Consider the following 18742-nt stretch of genomic DNA (forward strand, 5'->3'; position numbering starts at 1 on the left):
AGAAGTCTCCCAGTCTAGTTCAGAAGTCTCCCAGTCTGGTCCAGAAGTCTCCCAGTCAAGTCAAGAAGTCTCCCAGTCTGGTCCAGATGTCTCCCAGTTTGGTCCAGAAGTCTCCCAGTCTAGTCAAGAAGTCTCCCAGTCTGGTCCAGAAGTCTCCCAGTCTAGTCCAGAAGTCGCCCAGTCTGGTCCAGAAATCCATTATTAATTAATTCAACAGATTGTCTGATATCACGGTTGGGAGAAAAGACTCCAAATTACACTGTACAAAAATAACCTTTAATTACCTTTAAGTTACCTTAACAAATAGTGAAGTGTTTGGCTGCAGGAATTTTCAAAAAGATTTTACAATGTACTTGCTAGCATTTAGTAAGTGAGTATATTAAGTAGACTCAGTGATATGACGTAGATGCACAAAGTAAACAGCACAGTCTGTCAATTTCCGCAACAACTAAGACGTTGAAACGCGAGGGTAGACTTCTCTGCTCTTTTGGTCCCATACATACCACGCTGTAACAGCATGAAGCAAACCTGTGCACATGTGCATGTACCTGTGTGAGAGCGAAGTCTACCATCTTGCTCATCACAATATCTTTGGTGTTGCTCGTGGCAACGTCATTTCTCTGAGTCTACATTTCATATACATGTTCACCAGTGATATTGGACGGTAAAAAGTAGCAATGTTTGGTTCCTTTTTATTTGGTAAAAGAAAGTGCTTGACACCTATATTAAAGCAGGTGGCAGACTTTGAACTTTTGGATGGGGGGTTCACAGGCGCAAGGGGAAACAAAGTCTGCCTATTGGAGGCAATAGAACCACTTCAAACGCTGCAAATTAGTCCCTAAATCCAGTCTTTGTTTGCAGTTCCAGGGTTTGGTACTTAACCAGGGTTTGCAGTCTTGGGGTTCAGGGTTTGGTAAGTTGAATCTTGATTTGCAGTTCCAGGTTTCAGTGTTTGGTAAGTTGAATCATGGTTTGCGGTGTTGGGGTTCAATGTTTGGTAAGTTGAATCTTGGTTTGCAGTGTTGGGGTTCAGGGTTTGGTAAGTTGAATCTTGGTTTGCAGCGTTGGGGTTCAGGGTTTGGTACTTAAACAGGGTTTGCAGTGTTGGGGTTCAGGGCTTGGTAAGTTGAATCTTGGTTTNACATCAGACATGCTACCATAACCTACCCTCAGTTCATAACACACTAACTACCCCTCATATCATAACACCTAACCGACCCTCAATCAGTACACTACATATCAGACATGTCTACACAACTACCCTCATATCATAACACATAACCTACCTATATCATAAACTACTACAGATCCACTAACCTACTGTACTACACTAACCTTAACCCTCATATAAACACTACATTACAGACATGTACCCTAACTACCTCATTCTAACCTACCTCCTTCCAAATTATACATAAACCTCTATCTAACACTAACCACCGATATAACACTAACTACCATAAACAACTAACTCACCCTCATATATACCAATACAAGACATGCTACATACCACCTACTGCATAACCTACAACAACATTAACATCCTACCCTCATATCATAACACTAACCTACCCTCATTATCATAACACCAACCTAGCCCTCATATCAAACACTAATAAGCAGTCTACCCTCTTCCTCATATCATAACACTAACCTACCTCAATCATACAATACCCATAAACCTACCTCACCTAAACCTACCAGACATTTACACATAACTACCCTACATTACACAACTAGATGTCTCCTCACTACTACTCATACACACACATCACTGCTCCTAACTACTATATCATAACACTACATTACAAAGACAAACTACCATCATACACTAACCTACCCTCATATCATAATTACTACCCTATAAACACTACTACCCCATAATCATAACACTACATACAAGCAGTCTACCCACTAACCTACCCTCAATCATAAACACTACATACAGACATGTCTAACCACTAACCTTACCCTCAATCATAACATACCTACCTACATACACCTGAACACCCTCATATCATAACCACACACCACACCATCTACACTCCTACCTCAATCATACATAACCTACCTATCATCACTACGAAGACAATGTTACCACAACGCTACCCTCATTCATAACCACTAACCTACCTCATATCATAACTAACTACTTCTATCTAACACACATTGTCAACCAGCTAAAAAACCTACCCTCAATATCATAACACTAACCTACCCTCATATCTAAACACTACATACAGACATGTCTGACACGAACTTACCCGTCATTCATACATACACTACATGCTAACTAATACCCTCACTCATAACCTACATAGACATGTCCTAACACGAACCTACCCTAATATCATAACACTACATACAATAGCATTAACTATACCCCACATCCGAACCACCCATTCATACCCCTACCATATCAGAAACACCATATTCATAAACTAAGACACCTCATGTATCACCACTACACTCATAACTACCTACCCTATATCATGAACACTAACCTACCCTCATACTCATAACACTACATAACAGACATGCTAACCAGCTAACCTACCCACATACTATACCTCCATAACACTACATACAGACATGGTCTCCACTTCTTACTCATATCATTAACACTACAACAGACAGTCTACCACTAACCTCCCTCATAGTCATAACACTAAACCTACCCGCAAACTCATACACTCATACAATCACACAACCTACCCTCATATCTAACACACATACAACATGTCTACCACTAACCTACCCTCCAATCATTAACACTAACCTTACCCTCTACATACACTCATCAACGTTACATAACCTACCCTCATACCATAATACTACCTACCCATCATATCATAACACACTCGACATGTCACCCTACCTTCCTCAATCGTCCTAACTACCCTCATTATAAAACACATAGACTCTACCTAACTACCTATTCATAACACATACAGACATGTACCATTCCCCAATCATGAAACTTGAAGACATGTACCACTAAACCTACCCGTCATAACTCATCGACAGCTCCAGCTAACCTTCCCTCATATCATAACACCACATACATGTCTACACAACATAAGCATATCATAACCACTACCTACGCCCTCATAAAAATACACTTACATGTCCTACCATTACCATACAAATGTCTAACAACCTACTCATCTAAACACTAGCCCCCTTCTAAACAACCCGTCATACATACACAAACCTACCTCATATCACATCAACAACATGTCTAAACTACCTACCCCTCATTCATAACACTCATAAACATGCTCTAACACTAACCTACCTCATATCAAACACTACATAACGACATTCTACCACTAACTACCCATATCATCACTACCACCTATACATGAACACTAACATACAACATGTCTACCAATTAACCTACCCCTCATATCATAACCTACAACAGAACAGCTACCACTAAACCTACCTCATATCATAACACTAACCTACCCTCATATCATACACTACTACCCAAAACACTACTAACAGACATGTCTACACTACCTACCCTCACATATCAATAAACACTAATACAGACATCTCTAACGACATAACCTACCGCATTCATAATACATAAACAGCTACCATAACTCCCTCATATGCATCACTACATACAACACTACCAAAAGCCCCTCATATCATAACAACTAACCTACCCCTCATATTATAACACTACATCAGACACTGTCTACCACTACCTACCCTCATATCATACACACATGACAACATGTTCGATCCCACTAACCTACCTCATTCATAACACAACCTACCCTCATATCATAACACTAACCTACCCTCATATGCATAACACTAACCTACCCCTCAGATTCATCAACACTACATACAGAACATGTCTAACACTAACCTACCCTGCTATCATAACATATACAGATCTACCACTCAATCTACTCCATTATCTAACCTAACCCCTCTTCATTAACACTAACCTACCCTCAAATCATACACTAAAACCTACCCCTCAATTCATTAAACTACATTACAGACATGGCTCTAACACTAAGCCTACCCTCATATCCATAACACTAACCTACTCTCATATCATAACCACTAACCTACCCTCATATCCATAACACTAATACAACATGTAAACCTACCTCAAGCACACTAACCATAACCCTCTATATACATACTACCTACATAACACCTACACCTACACTAATACCTCAACTAACACTAACCTACCTTCATTCTACCCACCTACCTCATAGCCAACACTACATACACATGTTAACATACCTACTCAAACACTTACTAAGACATCTACTCATATAACCAACTAACCAATATCTACACTAACGATCCAGACACTTTACATAACACTAACTACCCTCATTCATAACACACATTAACAGTTCCAAACCTTAACACTAACCCCTAACCTAAACATGTCAACACAACCAAAGTGAGAGACTTCCATTACTTTGAAATTTGTAAAAAGTTTATTCTACCTTGATCCGTTCGAATAAGATGGAATGACTGATGATGATGATTGATGATGGTGAGACGAAGTTTGGTGGTTGGGCTGAAGTTGCTGTAGATGTTGTTTAGTAGTGATATGGTTGAGCCACTGAATAAATCTTAAGCAAGGTGATGAGAGGGAGAGATGAGGAGGAGAGAGGATGGAGGGTAGAGAGTCGTGGAGGGAGGGGGAGAGAGAGGGACGGGGGAGGAGGGAGGGAGGGAGGGAGGGAGAGGAGTGAGGAGGGGAGGAGGAGGGAGGAGTTAATAGAAGAAACAAGATGTTTAAGAGAGATAGATTACATGCAGGAAGGACATAGCAGAGAAACAGAGATATTAGAGAGAGATGTGCATATACATATTATGTTAACTTCCCTCTCTAAGGAACAGACAGATGTAAAGACCAGTTATCTTCCTGTTGTCGTTAGTTCTCCTTTATCAATCAACATCAAATGCTATTCAACATGCCGCGAATACAACTGGAGACCTTTCACTAAATCTTACTTAACAAGCCCCTTAACCCAACAATGCATTTTAAAAATACCTAAACAAAGAAAGAGATAAAAATAACAAATAATGAAAGACCTCGTTAAAATAACAATAGCGGCTAATACAGGAGTACCAGACAGATCAATGTGAGACACTTCATACAGGGAGTACCGGACAGAATTCAATGTGGGGCCTATATACAGGGTACGGTATAGTCAATTGAGATATATACAAGGAGTACCGATACAGAGTCAAATGCTGAGACATTATACGGAAGTACGGTAACAGAGCAATGTGAGGCTAATATACAGGACGTACCAGTACAGGTCAATGTGAACTATATACAAGCTACCGTACAGAGTCCAAATGTCGGAGGCTATATTACAATACCAGACAGATCAATCGGAGCATATACAGACAGTACCAGTACAGAGTCAATGTGGAGGCATATTACAGGAGGGTACCGTACAGAGTCAATTGGAGAGCTCCATTACAGGAGGTACGTACAACATCAAGTGAGCTATAAACAAGGGGTACCGGTACAGAGTCAATGTGGAGACTATATACAGAAACAGTACAGTACAGATAAATGCGGAGGCTATATACAGAACGAAGCGCGGGTACGTTACAGAGCAATGTGGAACTATATACAGGTACCGGTACAGATCAATTGGAGACTAGTACGGAGGGCCGGGACAGAGTCAAACTGTGGAGGACTATACACGGAGTACCGGTACCGAGTCAAGTGAACAATACAAGGTGAATGGGTACCGTACGATCAATTGACATATACAGGAATCCGGTACAGAGTCAAGTGAGAGGCTATATACAAGAGTCCGCGTAACAGAGTCAATGAGGCCTATCTACAGGAGGTACCAGTACAAGTCAATGTGGAGGCTTATACAGGAGACCGTACAGAGTCAATGTGGACATATATACAGGAGTACCAGGTACAGATCAATGTGGAGACTTTACAGAACCAGTAGATCAAGTGAGGCTATATACAGAAGTACGGACAGAGTCAAATTGGACTAATACAGGAAGTACCGTACAAGAGTCAATGGGGGCTATATAACAGGGGCAGACGGACCGGTACAATCAATTGAAGACTAATAAGGCGAGACCGCTACAACTCCAATTGGGGATATATACAGCGCGGTACGTACAGTCAGTGGAGCTATATACAAGTAGTACCGCGGTACGATCAGAGTGTGGCGTGTATTGTAGTGAATACCAGTACAGAGCATTTTTGTGGGAGGCTATATACGAAAGACCGGGACAGAGTCAATGTGGGCTATAACAGAGTCCGGTACAGGAGTCAATGTGGAAACGATATACAGGAGAGGTACAGCAGTCAATGTGGAGGTATATACAGGAGGTACCGATTACAGGTCAACTGTGGAGAACTATATCAGGACGTTACGGTACAGAGTCAATGTGGACGAGCACTATAACAGGAGGTACCGTTACAGCGCAGTCAATGTGAGACTATATACAGGGGTACCTACAGAGTCAATGTGGAGGCTATGATACAGCGGACCGTACAGAGTCAATGTGGGAGGCTAATAAGGGGTACCGGTACAGAGTCAATGTGGAGACTATATACAAAGGGTAAAACCCGGTTTACAAGGGGGATTTTTTTTTTTTTCAAATTTGTGGGCTATAACAGGAGGTACCAGAACAGAGTCAATGTGGGTCTACTATATACAGGGGGTACCGGTACAGAGTCAATGTGGAGTCTATATACAGGGGGTACCGGTACAGAGTCAACGTGTGGGAGCATGGATGTCGAGGTATTTGTGGTAATATGTACATGGAGGTAGAGTTATTAAACCTCACCATATCTCTCTCTCTCTCTCTTTCTCTCTCTCTCTCTCTCTCTCTCTCTCTCTCTCTCTCTCTCTCATGATGACATTCATACTGAAACTTGGGGTTTTATATCTTGAACACATGACTGCTTATTGATACTGAGACAGATATAGAAACACACAGACATTACAGAGGAAGTTACAGTGTTCTGGTCCAGTGTCTTTTCACACCACTACAAACACACAGTTATTACACAGGAAGTTACTGTGTTCCACTACAAACACRCAGCCTCCACTAACACAATGACTAACATACTGTAGTTATAACTAATAGACTGATATAATAGAATGCTATATGCTATTTACATGGTCAGACAGTATATAACATAGTTAATGCAGGTGTACAGCATGGGGAGCAGAGGAGGCTGGTGAACAGAGATATAGGAGGACGGGCTAATCACAATGGAAGGAATGGATTGAACGGAATCAAACACATTAAACATGTGAATGCCATTAAAAATGTCATGCAATTGTCATTTCCATTAAACTACTTTTATCAAATAGATATGAGTGTAACTTGTGTGTTTATGTTCACATGTTAAAGAGAAAGAAGAAGTTTATACTCACTTATAACATCCAGCTTCACCTGTGTGATCAGTGTAATGTAACGTTGTTCTGTCCTGCTGGTTTCTACTCCACACCAGTAGGTCCCAGTATCATCTTCAGTCAGGTCCCTGATGGTCACTGTGGAGGGAATTCTCTCCTCTTCTGTTGTCAGACACCAGAGAAACGACACAGCTTTTGCAGTTGTCTGGTGAGCAGAGGTCATATTACGGTTAGGATTCCTACACCAGTGGCATCCTCAAATCTCACACACACACACACACACGCACAACAACACACACACCACCACCACACACACCCACACACACACACACAACACACACACACACACACACAACACACCACACACACACACCACACACACACCACACACACACACACACACACACACACCACACACACACACACACACACACACACACACACACACACACACCAACACACACACACACCAGTAGTGTTTCCTTATCTGTAGTAGCAGCATTTATAATGAAGACTACTGGATGTTATTACATTGTTATAGAGAGTTATAACAAGCTTATTACCTGTCATGAAGGAGAGGAGGATGACTATCAGCAGGATCCTCATCTTTGTTGTGTTCCAGGTTGGTCCAGGTGTCTATAGGTCCTGATATAATGCTGTGTTCTCTCCAGGTTGGTCCAGGTGTCTATAGGTCCTGATATAATGCTGTGTTCTCTCAGGTTGGTCCAGTGTCTATAGTCCTGATATAATGCTGTGTTCTCTCCAGGTTGGTCCAGGTGTCTATAGGTCCTGATATAATGCTGTGTTCTCTCCAGGTTGGTCCAGGTGTCTATAGGTCCTGATATAATGCTGTGTTCTCTCACGGTTGGTCAGGTGTCTATAGGTCCTGATATAATGTTGTGTTCTCTCCAGGTTGGTCCAGGTGTCTATAGGTCCTGATATAATGCTGTGTTCTCTCCAGGTTGGTCCAGGTGTCTATGGTCCTGATCTAATTCTGTGTGTCCAAGTTACAACTCTCTCTGTTCTCTTCTCTACTAATACAAAAATGTACTTCATGTATCTCTCTCTCCCTCTCTGCCCCTCCCTCTCTCTACTCACTCTTTGCGCTCGTACAACTATGTACTTCCCTATTTCTGCATCTCTCTCTCTCTCACTTTCAAACCCTCCTACCACATGTTATTTCTGACAGCCCCTCCCTCTTCCTCCTTAACCAATCACATCTATGTTCCTACATCACACAGTAGAAGAGAGAGAGAGAGGGAGGTGAGAGAAAGAGAGACAGAGGGCCTCTTTGGATCAGAGCACAGAACCACATACGTACACTCTCATGCAACTGGTGGCTGTCTACAGAGGAGAGAAACAGAGTTATTCTGCCACTGGAGACTGTCTACAGAGGAGAGAAACAGAGTTATTCTACCACTGGAGACTGTCTACAGAGGAGAGAAACAGAGTTATTCTACCACTGGAGACTGTCTACAGAGGGAGAGAACAGAGTTATTCTACCACTGGAGACTGTCTACAGAGGAGAGAAACAGAGTTATTTCTACCACTGGAGACTGTCTACAGAGGAGAGAAACAGAGTTATTCTGCCACTGGAGACTGTTTACAGAGGAGAGAAACAGAGTTATTCTGCCACTGGAGACTGTCTACAGAGGAGAGAAACAGAGTTATTCTACCACTGGAGACTGTCTACAGAGGAGAGAAACAGAGTTATTCTGCCACTGGAGACTGTCTACAGAGGAGAGAAACAGAGTTATTCTGCCACTGGAGACTGTCTACAGAGAGAGAAACAAAGTTATTCTACCACTGGAGACTGTCTACAGAGGAGAGAAACAGAGTTATTCTGCCACTGGAGGACTGTCTACAGAGGAGAGAAACAGAGTTATTCTCCACAGGGCAGTCTCCCTCCATCTCTCTCTCCCTCCAGCTCTCTCTCCCTCCATCTATCCTCAATCTCAGCTCTGTGTGTCTAGTGACAGTGGTACATGTTGATGAGACAGGTACAGAGTGACAGGTACTGAGTTACTGACAGCATCAGTGGAGGCTGGTGAGGGGAGGATACTTTAGTAATGTCTAGAATGGAACGTATCAAACACATAGAAATATTATGGTGCTTTATTGTAAATACACATAGTCTCATTTCCCATCAAGTGGGAGTAAAATACACTGAATAATCAAAGGTTCCTAAAAAGCTACAAACTGTCTCTGTTTGTTCAAGCCAGTTTTACATTCACAGTAGAGAATATGAGTTAATTGAATGAATGAATGAATGAACGGACGCTACAGACGTAACGACCGACAAACAAACAGATAATGATGTAATGATAATGATGAAACAGATGATTGCAACTAACGAATGATGAATGAACGAGCAAACAATAATAATGAATATAGAAAAAAATGAAAGATGAAAATGTTGAATAAAATATAATGGAATGGAATGAACGAACAAATTAATGAATAATTAAATGAATATATGAAGAAATTAACAAATTATTGATCAAATAAATGAATGAATTAAAAACACAAATGAATGACTAAATGACAACATGAAGACATTGAATTCATGCTGTTGCCATACAGATCAGTGACAGTAGCATAGTGGAGACAGGCTGGAACTCTGGGAAGTTGACAGTAGCTAGTGGAGACAGGCTGGATCTCAGGGGAAGTTGACAGTAGCGTAGTGGAGACAGGCTGGATCTCTGGGGAAATTGACAGTAGCGTAGTGGAGACAGGCTGGATCTCAGGGGATGTTGACAGTAGCGTAGTGGAGACAGGCTGGATCTCTGGGGAATTGACAGTAGGTAGTGGAGACAGGCTGGATCTCTGGGAAGTTGACAGTAGCGTAGTGGAGACAGGCTGGATCTCTGGGGAAGTTGCAGTAGCGTAGTGGGAGACAGGCTGGATCTCTGGGGAAGTTGACAGTAGCGTAGTGGAGACAGCTGGATCTCTGGGGAAGTTGACAGTAGCGTAGTGGAGACAGGCTGGATCTCTGGGAAGTTGACAGTAGCGTAGTGGAGACAGGCGGATCTCTGGGGAAGTGTGACAGTAGCGTAGTGGAGACAGGCTGGATCTCTGGGGAAGTTGACAGTAGCGTAGTGGGACAGGCTGATCTCGGGGAAGTTGACAGTAGCATAGTGGAGACAGGCTGGATCTCTGGGGAAGTTGACAGTAGCATAGTGGAGACAGGCTGGATCTCAGGGGAAGTTGACAGTTAGCGTAGTGGAGACAGGCTGGATCTCTGGGGAAATTGACAGTAGCGTAGTGGGAGCAGCTGGATCTCTGGGGAAGTTGACAGTAGCGTAGTGGAGACAGGCTGGATCTCTGGGAAGTTGACAGTAGCTAGTGGAGACAGGCTGGATCTCTGGGGAAGTTGACAGAGCATAGTGGAGACAGGCTGGATCTCTGGGAAGTTGACAGTAGCGTAGTGGAGACAGGCTGGATCTCTGGGGAAGTTGACAGTAGCGTAGTGGAGACAGGCTGGATCTCTGGGGAAGTTGACAGTAGCATAGTGGAGACAGGCTGGATCTCTGGGGAAGTTGACAGTAGCTAGTGGAGACAGGCTGGATCTCTGGGAAGTTGACAGTAGCAGTGGAGACAGGCTGGATCTCTGGGGAAGTTGACAGTAGCATAGTGGAGACAGGCTGGATCTCTGGGGAAGTTGACAGTAGCATAGTGGAGACAGGCTGGATCTCTGGGGAAGTTGAACAGGCTAGTGGAGACAGGCTGGATCTCTGGGAAGTTGACAGTAGCATAGTGGAGACAGCTGGATCTCTGGGGAAGTTGACAGTACATAGTGGAGACAGCTGGATCTTCGGGGAAGTTGACAGTAGCTAGTGGAGACAGGCTGGATCTCTGGGAAGTTGACAGTACATAGTGAGACAGGCTTGATATCAGGGGAAGTTGACAGTAGCATAGTGGAGACAGGCTGGATCTCTGGGAAGTTGACAGTAGCGTAGTGGAGACAGGCTGGATCTCTGGGGAGTTGACAGTAGATAGTGGAGACAGGCTGGATCTCAGGGGAAGTTGACAGTAGCATACGTCACATGTCTGGAGCCTCTCCACCTCCAATGTGGAGTCGATGTCATCTGGACGAGGATTGGTTGCCTTGGCATAGATGGTGGTGATATCACAGGCTGTATCTGGATTATGATTGGTTTCTGTGGCATAGATGGGGTTGGTGATGGTTCCTGTGTCTGGATCCTGGTTGGTTGTCATGGGTCAGACACCAACAGTCTGGCAGAGCGTTTGGCTGCTGAAGAGGAAACAAACAAGATGATTTTTTATTATTTTTATTATTTAATTTATTTTCATAAAATGTTTTTTATTTAAAATCAATTATTTATTTTTTGACATTCTTTATAGTTTTTAATAATGATTGTGTTTGATAACTAGTGTACCTGTTGGTCTCCTGTCTCTGTCTCTCCTCTGTCTAAAGAACATGAACAGCAGCAGACCCAGCAGTAGTTAGAACCCAACACCCAGAACAACACCAGAGAACATCACATCACCTAGAACACCCAGGACCAACACCAGAGAACATCACATCACCTAGAACACCAGAACAACACCAGAGAACATCACCTAGAACACCCAGAACAACACCAGAGAACATTGTCCATTACAACAGAGCACCAGACTAGTCAATACAGGTATATGAAAACAGTTGTCAGAAGACTTGGACACTCCGTACCAGACATGTGTGGTTGGTTATGGATTGTAGAGGGACTAATCTCTTGTGGACAGAACACTAAGTTATTAACCCTTGGCTAAGCCCCGCCCCCTTGGTTACTGTTGCAACCTGGACAACATGTTCCCCATTCAACCACTGGTGTGTGTATTTGTGTGTGTGTTTGTGTGTGTGGCGTGTGTGTGTTGTGCGTGCGTGTGTGCGTGTGTGTGTGTTGTGTGCGTGTGTGTGTGTATTGTGTGTGTGTGTGTGTTTGGTTTTACTATCCTTTGTGGACGATGTAAATTAGCTGTTGGCTAAATCTTGGTGCTACGCGTCACTTCTCACTTCTGAGACATTCTGCCACCACTGAAATCAGTAGACATGAAACTTACCAGCACTCTGTCCTGCACCGGGATCTGTCCTGCACCGGAGAGAATCCAATGGAGGATAATCTAGAGTGAGGGGGAGATAGAGAGAGAGATAAATAAAATTGAGAGAGAGGAGAGAGAGAGAGAGGGGGGGGTGAGAGAGAGGAGAGAGAGAGATTTTCCAATGCTTGAACAGATACAATTGATTTCTCCAACGTACAAGCATTTCATATCACAACGTATTAGTTGTAATGTCTGAGATGAGAGATTCATCATTTCACAACATATTAGTGTATGTCTGAGATGAGAGATTCATCATATCACACATATTAGTTGTAATGTCTTGAGATGAGATTCATCATTTCACAACATATTAGTTGTAATGTCTGAGTTGAGGATTCATCATTTCACAACATATTTGTTGTAATGTCTGAGGTGAGAGATTCATCATATCACAACAATTAGTTGTAATGTCTGAGATGAGAGATTCATCATTTCACAACATATTAGTGTAATGTCTGAGATGAGAGATTCATCATACCTGCTCTTGATGAAGAGTGACCACTGATGTCTCCGGATGGCAGAAAGGTTGTGTTAGATGTTTTGGGGATGTTGCAGAGAGGTTTGGATGGGTCTGGAGTGACCGCTGAGGCCTTAGAAGTAGTACTGTGTTGAAAGATGAAGAACAGGTATCCACAAACACAGTCACCATCTGGCTTTTCTCTCACTGGAAATTACATGAAGCCCATAAAAAAACAACAAGCTCTGAATTTGAAAAGGAAAATGTGATTGTGTTCACTTACCATCTGTAACTGTGAGATGCACCTCTTGGTATGTGTCTGGGCCATATCTCTCCACTCCACACCAGTAGGTCCAGAGTCTGCTTCTCAGGTCCTTGATGGTCACATAGAAGACTCCATTTCTTAGTCTTCTTGTGTATCTCTGTTTCTTCATTAATGCTGTTGCTCTCAGTTTTGAACAAGACGATCTTCATGAACATTCTTGCAGAAATATTTTTTTTCCTGCCCAGTGAAGAGCAGATGGACTTGTCCTCCTACCATCCTCACATTAATGACAGCTGACTCCACAACACACAGAGCTGTCAAACAGAAACACACAGTACAGCACAACTATGGCCTGTGAGATATACTTTAACCCTGCTCAAATCTAACTTTAACCCTGCTCAAATCTAACTTTAACCCTGCTCAAATCTTTACTGTAACCCTGCTCAAACTCTTTAACCCTGCTCAAATCTAACTTTAACCCTGCTCAAATCTAACTTTAACCCTGCTCAAAATCTACTTTAACCCTGCTCAAATCTAACTTTAACCCTGCTCAAATATAACTTTAACCCGCTCAAATTAACTTTAACCCTATTCAAATCTAACTTTAACCCTGAATCAAATCTTACTTTAACCCTGCTCAAATCTACTTTAACCCTGCTTCAAACTTCTAACTTTAACCTGTCAAATCTAACTTTAACCCTGCTCAAATCTACTTTACCCTGGCTCAAATCGTTTACTTAACCCTGCTCAAATCGTACTTTAACCCTGCTCAAATCTTACTTTAACCCTGCTCAAACCTGACTTTAACCCTGCTCAAATCGTACTTTAACCCTGCTCAAACCTGACGTTAACCCTGCACAAACACAGGTAAAATACCAACATATCAAACATTTTAAGTGCAGTGCATTATCATAAGGTACATGTGGAAAACTAACTCAGAACTGTAAAACGTTCTGGCTCCTTATAGACAAATACATATCTTCTTCCTTATGTACTATATGATCCAGACAGTATTATAGAACCTGATAGACAGACAGACAGACAGACAGACCTGAGAGGAGACAGCAGGAGACAACGTGGAGTATCTTCATTCTGGACAGTTACTCCTCGGTTACTATACTGTTAAAGTTACTTTACTACCACAGTTACTATACTGTTAAAGTTACTTTACTACCTCAGTTACTATACTGTTAAAGTTACTTTACCACCCCAGTTACTATACTGTTAAAGTTACTTTACTACCACAGTTACTATACTGTTAAAGTTACTTTACTACCAGCTAGTTCAGGTCCACAACAGAGTCTCTGTCAGCTACTAGTTTGACAGCAGGGTGTTTCTGAAACTCTCTGTCTTCCTTAAATGAAAGCTCCTCCCTCATCTGACACTCCACCCCTCTCCTCTACCTCTCTTTCTCTCTTCATCTAGTTCTCTTTCTCTGTCTTTTTGTCTCTGTCTTTTTGTCTCTGTCTGTCATTAAATAAAATTAAATTCAAAGGGGTTTATTGGCATGGGAAACATGCTTACATTGCCAAAGCAGAGAGTCTTTCTGTCTCTGTCTCGCTCTCGCTCAATTTCAATTTAAGGGCTTTATTGGCATGGGAAACATAGGTTAACATTGCCTAAGCAAGTGAAGTAGATAATAAACAAAAGTGAAATAAACAATCATGAACACTCTCTTTCTCTCTGCATGTCAAGGAGATGAGTATAGTGATGGTGGTGGTGGAGGGGGCTGGGCATTATCCTACACATCCTGGTGATTTCTCTGTAGTGACCTCAGTGTCTGCAGGCCTGTATGTTGCAGAGTGAAACTGGTTCAAACCGGCCGGAGGTTAGACTTCTAAACCACCAGACAACTCAGCTAGCTGTGGTAAAAGTGTTAAAACTGTCAATTTCTCTGTTCTAAAGTTACCATGTTTGTTTCAGCAGAGGAGGAACACATTGTTGAGATGATGACATTATAGTTAAAGTACACATCATTATATTTTATAACCTTTTTTCTGACATGTCATTGATCCAAATACAGTCTTTGTAAATGATCAACTCAACAGATGAGTTTCTGAACAGAAGAAACATCCCTCCTCTACAACCCAACTCCACCTTAATGAATGATGTCACCACATAACAGACAAGCTACTGAGATCTCAGTAAACCAACAGAACGACCTCCACATCGCCCCCTACAGACTGTTATCAGTACTGATGAATAAATCTACTATAATCTCCACCACCAGTCGTCTCTCTCTCTATTGATCCTGGGGGACGAGGTTACAGTCTCATAAACTACATGTTTCAACTCAGTCAATTCAGGAAGTGAAGTGAAATTCCATTCATGGATTGAGAATTCCACATGGAAAATGATGGTCATCAATGATAAATTGAATTGTTATTCATTGTCTCTATTGAAATGGAATTCAATTCATTTCAGTTGGACCCAAGCTAACAAGAACACTGTCACAACCAGACGATCAGATGAACTCTTCTCTTCAGACTACAGAATATAGAATTACATATTAGAACTTAATTACATAATAGACTTTAATTAGTTCTACAGAGTCTATTCAGAGTCAGTAGCTGTGACATCGTCGAGGCTCTCGTAGACAGCAAATGCTTTTTGGTCCAGCGCCTGATAGGCTGATTAGGACCGTGATTCTACACCTGCATTGCTTGCTGTTTGGGGTTTTAGGCTGGGTTTCTGTACAGCACTTTGAGATATCAGCTGATGTAAGAAGGGCTATATAAATACATTTGATTTGAAATTTGTTTTGATTGGTAGGGGGTGGGGTCATGAGCAATTCATTCTGGGTCAGCGTTGGACACGGGCTGAGGGTCCAATGCATTCTGGGTAGAAGTTCTACTTTCTTCATCCTCACCACCCTCCTCATCATCAACATGTTGGGCAGTGAGGAGAATCATTAGGTGAAGAAAGACACACAAGCACACAAACACACTTACACAAACGCGCGTTCTCTCTCTCTCTCTTTCTCTCTCTCTCTCTCACCTCTCTAGTGCTGCCTGCATCAGGCCTGTTAGCTTCTTAGGGCTAGGGGGCAGTATTCGGAAGTTTGGCTGACTGAGGTGCCCAAAGTAAACAGCCTGTTACTCAGGCCCAGAAGCTAGGATATGCATATAATTGGTAGTATTGGATAGAAAACACTCAGAAGTTTCTAAAACTGTTAAAATAATGTCTGTGAGTATTACAGAACTGATATGGCAGGTGAAAGCCCGAGGAGAATCTAACCAGATTTTTTTATTTTTGAGCTCACCACTGGTTATAATGGTTGTCTTTGGGTATATAAAAGGAATACCTCCCAATTGCAGTTCCTAGGGCTTCCACTAGATGTCAACAGTCTTTAGAAAGAGTTTCAGGCTTGTTTTTCTAAAAATTAGCTAGAATTTGTAGTTTTTCTAGGTGGCTCCAATTTTGCTTGTAGTGTTGTGACGCGCGTGGATGAGAGCGTGCAGTTCATTATTTTTCTCCGGTAATGATAATACTATTCTCCGTCTTAAAATTGATCACTTATTTACATATTTGGGTACCTGAGGTTTGATTAGAAACGTTGTTTGACTTGTTTGGAGGAGTTTATTGGTAACGTTTGGGATTCATTTGTATGCATTTTGAACGAGGCAAACCGGTGGATTACTGAATGAAGCGTGCCAACTAAACAGACTTTTTGGAATATAAAGAAGGACTTTATCGAACAAAACAACAATTTGTGATGTAGCTGGGACCCTTTTGATTGCAAACAGAGGAAGATCTTCAAAGGTAAGTGATTTATTTTATCGCCTCTGCTTTGTTGGAAAATGTTTGTAATGCTTTTGTATGCTGGGCGCTGTCCTCAGATAATCGCATGGTATGCTTTCGCCGTAACGCCTTTTTGAAATCTGACAAAGTGGATGGATTAACAAGAAGTTAAGCTTTTAACTGATGTATAACACTTGTATTTTCATGAATGTTTAATATTACGAATTTTGTATTTGTCACGCCCTGACCTTAGTTATCGTTGTTTTCTTTATTATTTTGGTTATGTCAGGGTGTGACGAGGGTGGTATGGGTATTGTTGTCTTGTCTAGGGATTTTTGTATATCTATGGGGTTTTGGTATTGTCTAGGTAATGTAGGTCTATGTAGGTCTATGGTGGCCTAAATTGGTTCCCAATTTAGCTGTTTATCGTTTAGCTGTTTATCGTTGTCTCTGATTGGGGATCCTATTTGGGTTGCCATTTTCCAATTTGGTTTTGTCAGTTATTGTCTATGTGAAGTTGCATGTCTGCACTCGTTGTTTATAGTGTTCACATTTGTTTTGTTATTTTGTTAGTTTGTTTAGTGTTCTTCGTGTTCATTCATCTTATATTAAAAATATGTATTCATATCACGCTGCGCCTTGGTCTCCTCTATACGTCGAAAGTGACAGTATTTTGAATTTTGCACTCTGCAATTTCACCGGATGTTGGCCAGGTGGGATGCTACCGTCCCATCTAGCGCAAAGAGGTTTTTAACAAACTACAGTTTAAGCAAAGTCGTTTAGGACATCTACTTTTATGCATGACTCAAGTAATTTTTCCCCAAAATTTTCCAGACAGATTATTTCACTTATAATTCACTGTATCACAATTCCAGTTGGTCAGAAGGTCACATAGATTAAGTTGACTGTGCCTTTAAACAGCTTGGACAATTCCAGAAAATTATGTCATGGCTTTAGATGCTTCTTAGATGCTGCTTCTAATTTTAGACAATTGGAGGTGTACCTGTGGATGTATGTCAAGGCCTACCTTCAAACTCAGTGCCTCTTTGCTTGACATCATGGGAAAATCAAAAGAAATCAGCCAAGTCCTCAGAAAAAATGTTTTGCCCTCCACAAGTCTGGTTGATCCTTGGGAGAAATTTCCAAACGCCTGAAGGTGCCACCTTCATCTGTACAAACAATAGTACGCAAGTATAAACACCATGGGACCACGCAGCTGTCATACCGCTCAGGAAGGAGACGCCTTCTGTCTCAAAGAGATGAACGTACTTTGGTGCGAAAGTGCAAATCAATCCCAGAACAACAGCAAAGGACCTTGTGAAGATGCTGGAGGAAATAGGATCAAAAGTATCTATATCCACAGTAAAACAAGTCCTATATCGACATAACCTGAAACACCGCTCAGCAAGGAAGAAGCCACTGCTCCAAAACCGCCATAAAAAAGCCAGACTACGGTTTGCAGCTGCACATGGTGACAAAGATCGTACTTTTTGGAGAAATGTCCTCCGGTCTGACGAAACAAAAATAGAACTGTTTGGCCATAATGACCATTGTTATGTTTGGAGGAAAAAGGGCGAGGCTTGCAAGCCAAAGAACGCCATCCCAACTTTGAAGCACGGGGGTGGCAGCATCATGTTGAGGGGGTGCTTTGCTGCAGGAGGGGCTGGTGCACTTCACAAAATAGATGGCATAATGAGGCAGGAAAATTATGTGGATATATTGAAGCAACATCTTGGAGACATCAGTCAGGAAGTTAAAGCTTGGTCGTAAATG

The 18742-nt window shown here is 42.0% G+C and overlaps 1 pseudogene; it reads right to left on the reverse strand.

Annotated features, from left to right (window-relative positions):
- Window positions 1-10547: 10547 nt before the first annotated feature.
- LOC112078653 (uncharacterized) lies at window positions 10548-13397 on the reverse strand (annotated as a pseudogene).
- Window positions 13398-18742: the final 5345 nt, after the last annotated feature.

This window comes from Salvelinus sp. IW2-2015, unplaced genomic scaffold, assembly GCF_002910315.2.
Source record: "Salvelinus sp. IW2-2015 unplaced genomic scaffold, ASM291031v2 Un_scaffold6021, whole genome shotgun sequence".
NCBI classification, from domain to species: Eukaryota; Metazoa; Chordata; class Actinopteri; order Salmoniformes; family Salmonidae; genus Salvelinus; species Salvelinus sp. IW2-2015.